Below are 10,407 nucleotides of genomic sequence, written 5' to 3'. Positions count from 1 at the left end.
GGATGACTAAGACGTGAAATCATTCTGTAAAATTAAAAAATACCCCGTGGTGAAACGATGATTAAACAAGACATAAAAATCAAACCAGCAAAGCAGAAATATCTTCTAATCTTCACGCGTACTAGCTTACTCACTCGCAAAATGAATTTAATTGTGCCTCAGACCCTCAGGCTTGACACTGCTGTTTTATAGAGGAGTCGACTGTGACACACAAGCAACGTGCCCAATAGAAGCCCACGAGTCAGGAGTAGAGCCAGCGAGAGGCCTGAAGGACTTGACCCCTGGCTGAACTAGCAGCCCAAAGGGGACCTCCAATTTACTTTCTGCCACATGCTCTGGTGGCTCAGAGGGCTGTCCTCAGGGCTATTAAGGTAAGTTGCAGAAAAAGTCCTATAACCGTATGTTAATCTGAGGAGGTCCATCTCCTCCATCTTAACTTCGTCCTTTAAATTTCCCAGAATGGGGGCGGCTGGGTGGCTCAGTCAGTTAAGCATCTGACTCTTGATTTTGACTCATCATGACCCCCAAGGTGGTGGGATCGAGCTCTGTGTCAGGCCCCAGCTCAGCCTGGGATTCTCTCTCTCTCTGTCTCTCTCTGTCTCTGTCTCTGTCTCTCTCTCTCACTCTGCCCCTCCCTGCCCAAAATAAAATAAATAAAAACTGAAGAAAACATTAATTAAAAAGCAAAGACACCTGAATGGAAAACAGGCAAAAGATGTGAATAGATCTTTCATAAAAGACGATATATACAATTAGCCAATAAACACATAAAAAGATGCTCAACATCATTAATCATCAGGGAAACGCAGGTGAAAAGAACAAAAATATACCACTTATCCATTCCAGTGGCCAAAATCAGAAAGACTCACGGTACGAGGTGTGGTTAAGCTTAGCAGCTGGGACCCTCATACGCTGCTGGTGGGAGTGTAATATGACACAGCCACCAGAGAAAATTATCTGACAATTTCTTACAAGGTGTCCACGTGAGCCTGCGATTCCATTTCTAGGTACTTAACCAAGAGAAAAGAAAACATGTGCACACAAAGACTTGTACATATATGTTCCTAGCAGTCGTATTCTGCGGAAGGCAGCCTCTAACAGGGATCCCGATGATCTTCGCTTCCTAGAATTTAGGAAGGTTCCTTTGTGTGACACCCTCCACTTCAGAGGGGGCTGAAGCTAGTGACTTAGCTCTCAAAAGAGATTATGGCAAAAGTGACCAGAGGTCACTTCTGAGATTGGGTTACAAAAGACTGGTTTTCATATGTTTGCTCTCTCTTATTCTCACCCTCACTCACTCTGACGAAGCCACTGGGGCATATTACAAGCTTCTCTTTGAAGAGGACCGTATGACAAGTATTTGAGGGAGGCCCCTGACTAACAGCCAGGGAGGAACTGAGGCACTCGGTCCAACAGCTCTCAAGAAACTGAATCCTGCCGAACACCATGAAGATGAGAGCAAGGAGCCTGGGCAACATCTGGATTATAGCTTTGGGAGAGACCCTGAGGCAGAAGCACCCAGCTAAGCGAGACCCAAACTCTTGACCTATAGAAACTAGGATATAATAATATTTCCTTTTTAAATCACTACGTTTTGTGGTAATGTATTATGTGGCGATAACTAACACACATTCATAGAAGTCAACAACTGAAAACAACAGGACAATAAACGTTGCAGTATATTCATTCAGTGGAACACCACATGGCAATAAAAAGAAACTTCGGGGACGTCTGGGTAGCTCAGTCAGTTAAGCGTCTGACTCTTGATTTCAGCTCAGGTGAGTTCCAGCCCTGCACCAGGCTCTATGCTGACAGTGCAGAGCCTGCTTGGGATTCTCTCTCTGCCCCTCCCCCACTAACAGGCATGTGCACACACGTTTTCTCTCTCTCTCTGTCTCCCAAAATAAATAAATAAACGTTAAAAAGAAAAAAAAATTTTTTAACGTTTATTTATTTTTGAGACAGAGCATGAACAGGGGAGGGTCAGAGAGAGGGAGACACAGAATCTGAAACAGGCTCCAGGCTCTGAGCTGTCAGCACACAGCCCGATGCAGGGCTTGAACTCACGGACCGCGAGATCATGACCTGAGCCGAAGTCGGCCGCTTAACCGACTGAGCCACCCAGGCACCCCAAAAAATAAACTTAAAAAAAAAACTGATACATGCAAAAACATGGATGGATCTAAAACCATTAAACTCGTTAAAATGAACACACTGCAAACAAAAGAGGACATGTAGTATAATCCCATTTATATGAAAGTCTAGAAAAGACAAAATCTATTCAAAGTGACAGGGCACAGATCAGTGGTTGCCCTGGGCCAGGAGGTGGGGGTTGACTGCAAAGAAGCAAAAGAAATTTCTGGGGTTATGGAAAAGTTCTACGTCTTGAATGTGCCAATATACACACATGGGTGCCTATCTTTGTCATAACTCATTGGATTAAATACTTAAAATAGATATATAGGCATATTTTACCATATGCAAATTATGCTGCAACTAAATTGATTTGCAAAGTTAAAAAAAATCCCAGAGCAAATACAAGGTGTGATTCTATGGCAGCAATTTTTAAATATCTGTAGGAAATGAATAGTTTCCTAGCAAATGTAAATAACCAAAATTGGCCCAAAAAGAAATGGAAAACCAGAATATACAGTGACCACATATAATAGATTGAAAAGACGACTAAAGAACTACCAAAAGCTACTTAGAAATTATTGAACTTCTTGATCCCTAGTTTGTTACTCTGTAAAATGGAAATTAATACTTAACTCACAGAATATTTTAAGAATTGAGCTAACATGCTTAGTATAATACTTGGGATGTAGTAAGTGCTTAGTACTAGTTTCCCTGGTGTGCAGTGGTGTTTTAAGCCCTTTTATTTTTTTTTTTAATTTTTTTTCATGTTTATTTTTGAGAGAGACAGAGACAAAGTGCAAGTGGGGGAGGGCAGAGAGAGGAGATACAGAATCCAAAGCAGGCTCCAGGCTCTGAGCTGTCAGCACAGAGCCCAGTGCAGGGCTTGGACTCAAGAACTGTTAGATCATGACCTGAACCGAAGTTGCAAGCTTAACCGGCTGAGCCACCCAGGTGCCCCAAGCTCTTGAAATGATAACTTCACTTCTCTTTCCAGATGAACAACACATTACTTAATTCAGCCAACAAACATTGGACTCCTCCTTTTGAGGCTCCTCCCAAGGAGAGTCCCAACTCCACAGGAAGGAACAGAGTCTCTCTGTGTTTTTCTTTCCTAAACCTAATTGTGGAGAGAAAAGAGAAAAGACGACTACAAGCAGGAGGAAGGAGGGTAAACCCTCAGAAAAGAAAAAAACTGCGGGCGGAGGAAGGAGACATCTTAAGAATATCTGAAGCATATTCAACGCACATTTGTCAACAAGCCGGGAGCAGGATGCAACACCAGTTGTGTACTGAAGAGTAGTGAGGTTTCAGACGTCTAAGCCACAGGGAGGCCAAGCTAAATCTCAGCATCTGAAGCCAAGGCGAAGATCGCTGGAAGCAGAGCTTTTCACGTGGGTGCCTTCACCTCCCTCCCGGTCTCAGGGAAGCGTCTGGGCCGAGGGTGGAGGCTGCACTATCTGGGAGGTTTAGGAGTGGTGTTGGAGGAATGAGCGTCCTGCCCGGGTGGAGGTCTGAAGGAATGTGGCAGATCATTTTTTTGCTGGCCTCCCCACACCCTCCCACCGCCCCCCCCCCCCCCGGCGCCATACTGCATGACTGTTTCTCTTGGCCCCCTCCACGATCTGGGAATGTTCTAGCTTTCAGATAAGTGCGGGAGCTTTCTGGAGCTCTGACCTGGGTGATACTGAATGCCGGGGAGCACATCTGTGGATAGCAAGGAGGAGACTTGGCTGCTTTCCCAGGGAGCATGGGTGAACTCCAATACAGCCATTACCATATCCCCTCCACCTTCAAATACACCTTTCCCCACACTCACACAAAGGGTAAACATCAGAGAAGCAGGTCAGGCTCCAAGGGACAAAGAATCTGCGACTGCATCATAGGAACTCTTCAGTAACTTCCATAGGTGACTTACAATGAATTCCCTCCAGACTAAAGTGCACATTTTAGGCAAGGGAACTGGCATTGCAATCAAACAGATCCACTGGGCTCTGCCATTCAGCAACTTTGTGGTCTCAGTTTTTTCATCTCTAAAATGGGGATGATTATATCACTTCCTTTGAATGGTTGTTTTGAGAATAATGAGATAACATGTGTTGAGTGCTGCCCCCGGCTCATAACAGAGACTCAGTAAATACTAGTATTGCCTTGACCACTGTCATTTCACACATGTCCCCTAGGACTGTGTGCAAGACAATTCACCCCATTCTGCTAATTTTCCCCAGTGCCACTTACTAAAAGCTGCAAAGAGGGGTGCCTGGGTTGCTCAGTCAGTTAAGAGTCTGGCTCTGGGTTTCTAACCTTGGGGTGTCATGAGTTCGAGCCCCAAGTCGGACTCTGTACTGACAGCGGAGAGCCTGCTTGGGATTCTCTGTCTCCCTCTCTCTCTGCCCCTCCCCACTCACGCTGTCTCTGTCTCTCTCAAAATAAATAAACATTTTTTCAAAGCTGCGGAGAAATTTAGACAGATCTGGTATACTCTACAAAAGACAGTTTAACTCAAATTTGGCTTAACAAGCATTTGTGGAGCACAAGCTCTGCTCCTTGCACGTACTGGTCATTAAAGGTGATTTCTGGGGGCGCCTGGGTGGCGCAGTCAGTTGAGCGTCCGACTTCGGCCGGGTCACGATCTCGCGGTCCGTGAGTTCGAGCCCCATGTCAGGCTCTGGGCTGATGGCTCAGAGCCTGGAGCCTGTTTCCGATTCTGTGCCTCCCTCTCTCTCTGCCCCTCCCCTGTTCATGCTCTCTCTCTGTCCCAAAAGTGGATAAACGTTGAAAAAATAAATTAATTAATTAAAAAAAAAAAAAAAAAAGGTGATTTCTGGTTACCTATTACCAAAACCACCCCAAAACAGAGTGTCGTAAAACAATGTATTATTAACTGTCATGGTTTTGCGGGTTGAGTCAACCTAGCTGGCTTGTTTTTGTACAGTAACAGTAAGCGAGGAGCTGAGTTATCTACAGGCTTGCCTGGTTTGGGCATCCAAGGTGGCTTCTTCACTCCCTTTTCTGGTATCTCAGTGACCCCTCCACATGACAACTTTCTCTCATAGAGCAATCTAGACTTCTTATGTGATGGCTCAAGGTTCCAGGAAAAAGAAAGCAGAAACTGTCAGTGATCTTAAAGCCTACGGGGCGCCTGGGTGGCGCAGTCGGTTGAGCGTCCGACTTCAGCCAGGTCACGATCTCGCGGTCCGTGAGTTCGAGCCCCGCGTCAGGCTCTGGGCTGATGGCTCGGAGCCTGGAGCCTGTTTCCGATTCTGTGTCTCCTTCTCTCTCTCTCTGCCCCTCCCCCGTTCATGCTCTGTCTCTCTCTGTCCCAAAAATAAATAAAAAACATTGAAAAAAAAAATTTAAAGCCTAGACGTCCAGAGCCTCTTCTGCCATTTTCTGATGACAAAGCAACTACAGACCAGCCCAGATTTAAGGAAGAGGAACAGAGTCTACCTTTGAATGGGGGAGTAGCAATGTGTACCCAAAGGCAAGGAAGTGATTGAGGCCAAACATCTTTGGAGATAAACTACCAATGGATACAATACATGAGTTCCATGCGGATAAAAAACACAAGATATATACTCGTACGATTTTACTGTTTTTAGCTGATAGCTCTTCATCCAAATATGTGATAACAATCACTCACCACATGCCTCAGGCTTCTGAGTTCCTACCACTGAAATTGATTCCTCAATGAAGGGAAAATTCAGTGAATGCATCAGATCATGACATTTTTTCTGTTAGCCAAGATGGCTTTGTCACTTTAGAACTCTTTTTACCCACAAATTTCATCCCCAGCTGAGCATGTCACTTGGCGCTCATTGTCTTATCTTCAGAGTAAAAACCAAGGCTTTTGACCAGTCAGACCAACAGTCTGCTCTTGTCCTATTCCATGACGCTGCCTTATCCTTCCATTTCCCCAATAATCCCAGATTCCAAAGAGTTCTACTTACACAGGCAATTCTTCCAACCGGAATAAATCATATGCTTTAATAATTCCTTGTACTCTTCAAAACACTTAGCTTAATTTGTATCTTTATACTTGAGAGATTGTTGGACTAATTTCTCCCTTCCTCACTAGACCCTAAGCTCAGGTGCCATTTATCTCCAGCATGTAGGCCTGTGCCTAGTATATACCAGGTAGTCAATACTGTTCTTTGAATTAATAAATATTTCTTCTTTCCAGAACTATTTAAAGGTGAAAGAAGGTAAACCCATTAATATGGAGAGAAATTTTAAAAATTCATTTTCAAAAACATAATGTTTGATTTTTAACTGTTAGACCTTAGAGATCTTGGTATCCAACTTAAGAAAAGTAAAATTGGGGTGCCTGGGTGGCTCAATCGGTTAAGCGTCCAACTTCAGCTCAGGTCATGATCTCATGGTTCGTCGGTTCGAGCCCCGTGTTGGGCTCTGTGCTGACAGCTCAGAGCCTGGAGCCTGCTTCCGATTCTGTGTCTCCCTCTCTCTCTCTCTCTGACCCTCCCCGACTCATACTCTGTCTCTTTTTCTCTCTCTCAAAAATAAACATTAAAAAAGAAAGAAAAGTGAAATTATTGGAGTCTGGAATCAAGCAGTACAAACAAAGTAAGCTTTCAGAATGCCTTCCACAGCAGTAGATATGACCTGAAGCACTCTAGGTGGTCTCTACTAAAGGGCTATTTCTAGGTTTGAACTCTTACTTACCATTCCAATTGCTGTTTCTCCATCTCACATTCCTTCTCACTTGCCTCATACCCAGCTACCCACCCCTGTCTGATGGATGTTGCAGTGTAGTTGGCTTAAAATCTCCCTAAAAATCCAAACCCCTTTGGACAACATCTTTCAAAAGTCTGTCCTTGCCTCACCTCCACACCCACCTATAACTCCGGAATCCTCTACTAAATTCCAATACCCTGATTCTCAGCATATTCAGACACAGCCTCATTTAGCCTTGGGGCTCCCCAAACTGGAAACGCACATGAGCAAGGAGTCCAGGAATCTTCTTATTCTTACTTTTTATTAAGGAAAATTTTAAAGGCAAAGAAAATACCATAATAAACTGTTATACTCATCACACAGCTTTAATTATTATCAGCTCATGACCAGTCTTTTTCCATTCACACCTCCACCCACTCATTTCCCCTCTCCCCTGGATGGATTTCAGTAACTATCTCCAAACGATAAGTACTTGAAACACATGCACACAAGTAAAACACATTATCACACCTAAAAATACTCCGGGCACTCTTAATTTTCATAACTACTGATTTCAGTCTGAAAAATACTGACACAATAAAGCACCACAAAGTTAGCCCATCTTTACCACTGCCCTTCCCAAATATGCCACAAAAGTGCAAATATGCACTCTTTAAAGAGCCAAAAGACATGCATTTCTGATGGCACTGTTATTGTCTCATATAAGAAATGGTACTAACAGATAATTGGCTTTGCTTTTATCAGTGTTCTCCAGATGAAGATCACCAGGAAAACCTGTAGTTGAACTAGTTGAGCTTTTGCAGGTTGCTGTGAAGGGAACACACACATGGAGGAACCTGGAGCATCTCAGTAAGAGGGTGTCAGAAAGAAGCTAGTAAATAATTTGAGCTTCAGTTGGGTAATTCAGGGCAGAGTCTTAGGAAGCAGGGACTTACTCTGGATTGTCAGAAAGTGGAGGCAGTTTTTTTTTTTTTAAGTTTATTTATTTTTGAGAGAGGGAGACAGAGAGCACAGGGGAGGGAGGGAGGGAGGGAGGGAGGGAGAGAGAGAGAGAGAATATCCCAAGGAGGCTCTGCACTGTCAGCACAAAGCCCAACATGGGGCTCAAATCCACAAACCATGAGATCGTGACCTGAGCCGAAATCAAGAGTTGAATGCTTAACCAACTGAGCCATCCAGGCACCCCTGGAGGGAGTTCTATGATTGGACATCCCAACAGGTCTTCTCGTGGGGAGAAGAGACTAGAGAGTGACACTCAGTCAGTGAGCAAGGGGAATGTTTTGTGTTGCACAGTGACCTCGTTTTTGTCTCAATCATGGTCTGAGAGTGACCTCTTTTGATATAGATATTTGTAAGACTGTTTCTGTTCAGGGGCACCTGACTCAGTCTGTTAAGTGTCTGACTCTTGATTTTGGCTTAGGTCTTGATCTCATAGTTGGTGAGACTGAGCCCTGTGTCGGGTCTGTACTAATAGCAGAGCCTGCCTGGGATATTCTCTCTCTCTCTCTCTCTCTCTCTCTCTCTCTCTCTCTCTCTCTCTCTCAAAATAAATAAACATTTTATAAAAATTGTCTCTGTCCAACAAAATGACATCATGAGTGTCAGGCCAGCTTGTAATAGTATTGACATCTAACTGTGAAAGTCAAATCCATTCTGGATGTTGTGGGCAACTTTTTTTTTCTTATTATCCTACCACTTTCTAGGGTATATGAATTTGTTGATGACTACTATCTTTAGTCCTGATTCTATTTGAGTTTCTGAACCCACTTTTCCTTTTAGATCATTTTGATCCCTCATTATTTATTAGGGTGTGTGTGTGTGTGTGTGTGTGTGTATTATATTATATTATATTCAAGTGTTAATAAACTTCCTTAAATCTTTTTCTGGAGAAGATAAATGAATTCATGCATTCCTCTTGAGATCCAAGGGAATATAATTGTTTAAAAATAGCTTCCAAAATTTTAATGATTATAAAATTATGATATATGAGACAGGAAAGATTAAAGAATACAGTATAACGTGACCCATGTGAAACACTGGCATGGAATTCAAAGGCTTCTGTTAAGTGCTGAGTGTGTGGCCATGATTTAGTCACTATCTCACCAGACCTCCCTTACATCATCTACAATATAACTACTTTGGGCTAAATTATTTTCTACTTCTATCAGTCTCTGATTCTAGAGCATAAAATAGTCTTAGCTATGTTATATGTACATATACCTCCTTCCTTCCTTCTAACTCTTTATCATGGAAAACTTCAAATATGGATAAAAATAGAACAGTAAAGCAAATCCCAAATAACCATCACCAACTTCCCAGCTACCAAATTCCCAGCCCTGGCCAATGTTGTTGTGTTTCTACACCCACCCACGCCGGTGGCTATTTTGAAGTAAATCCCCAGATATCGTCTCGTTTCATTTGGTTTTCATTACTGGAAAAAAAATTTTTTTAAGAAAAAGGACGATTTTAAAATGTGGAGCCCTATAATATCGCATTTGCTCATATATAGAAATTTAAGGAGAGTCTTCATTTAATAGTGTGACTGCAAATGAACAGCAGTTTTATCAGAAGGGGTCTTAAGATGCATCATGGTCAGTTTTACAGGGGGAAAAAAAAAGTAAAGACTTTTTTTTCAGAGTATTCTTTGCATTTAAAAATAGTTTTCTGAGGTGCCTGGGTGGCTCAGTGGGTTAAGCGACCGACTCTTGGTTTCGGCTCAGGTCATGATCTCATGGTTCCTGAAATCGAGCCCCGCTGTCAGTGGGAAGCCTACTTGGGATTCTCTCTCTCCTTCTCTCCCTGCCCCTCCCTTCCTCGTGTGTACACATGACCTCTCTGTCTCTCTCTCTCTCTCCCTCTCTCTCTCCCAATAACAAATAAATAAACTTAAAAATATAGTTTTCTGCAGCCATTTGTCAGGTCTAGTTGAAACAATCATATAAATGGGACCGAGGCTCGGAGCTCGTGAGCCACAGCAGGAAGAAAGCTCAGTTCCAGCTGCAGTCAGCCATAATCTGTTTTTCTGCCTGAGCCTCAGCTTTGGGTAAGCTGAATACCTGGGTCCACAGTTACACTTGGGGCCTCCCCAGTGTTGTAGGAAATCAATGAATATGATAGCGCAGATTCCACAGAGATTCATATTACAGGTAGGATTGCCAGAGAGCAAATAAAAATACAGAATGGCCAGTGAAAGTCAAATTTTGCATAAACAACAAGTAACAACAAGTATAATGCAAGTTATGCAAATTTTGCATAAACAACAAGTATGAGTACATCCCAGAAACTGCATGGGATGTACTAAAAAAAATTCACTGTTTATCTGAAACTTAAATGTAATTGGGGATCCTATATTTTATCTGGCAACCCTAATTACAAGGCATATGCTATGGTTACTCTGGCTGCATAATAAAACTTAGTGGTTTAAAGCAGTAATAATTATATATCATATCTCCTATTTTCTATGGGTCAGGAATTCAGACAGAGCACAGGAGACTAGCTTCTGGTGTTTCTGCCTCACGATGCCTGGGGCTTCAGCAGGAAGACAGGCCCAGAATCATCAAAAGCTGATTCATCCAATGT

This window comes from Felis catus, chromosome C2 (genome assembly GCF_018350175.1).
Source record: "Felis catus isolate Fca126 chromosome C2, F.catus_Fca126_mat1.0, whole genome shotgun sequence".
Classification (NCBI taxonomy): Eukaryota; Metazoa; Chordata; class Mammalia; order Carnivora; family Felidae; genus Felis; species Felis catus.
The sequence above is the reverse complement of the archived record's forward strand: the minus strand, read 5'-3'. Positions refer to the sequence as shown.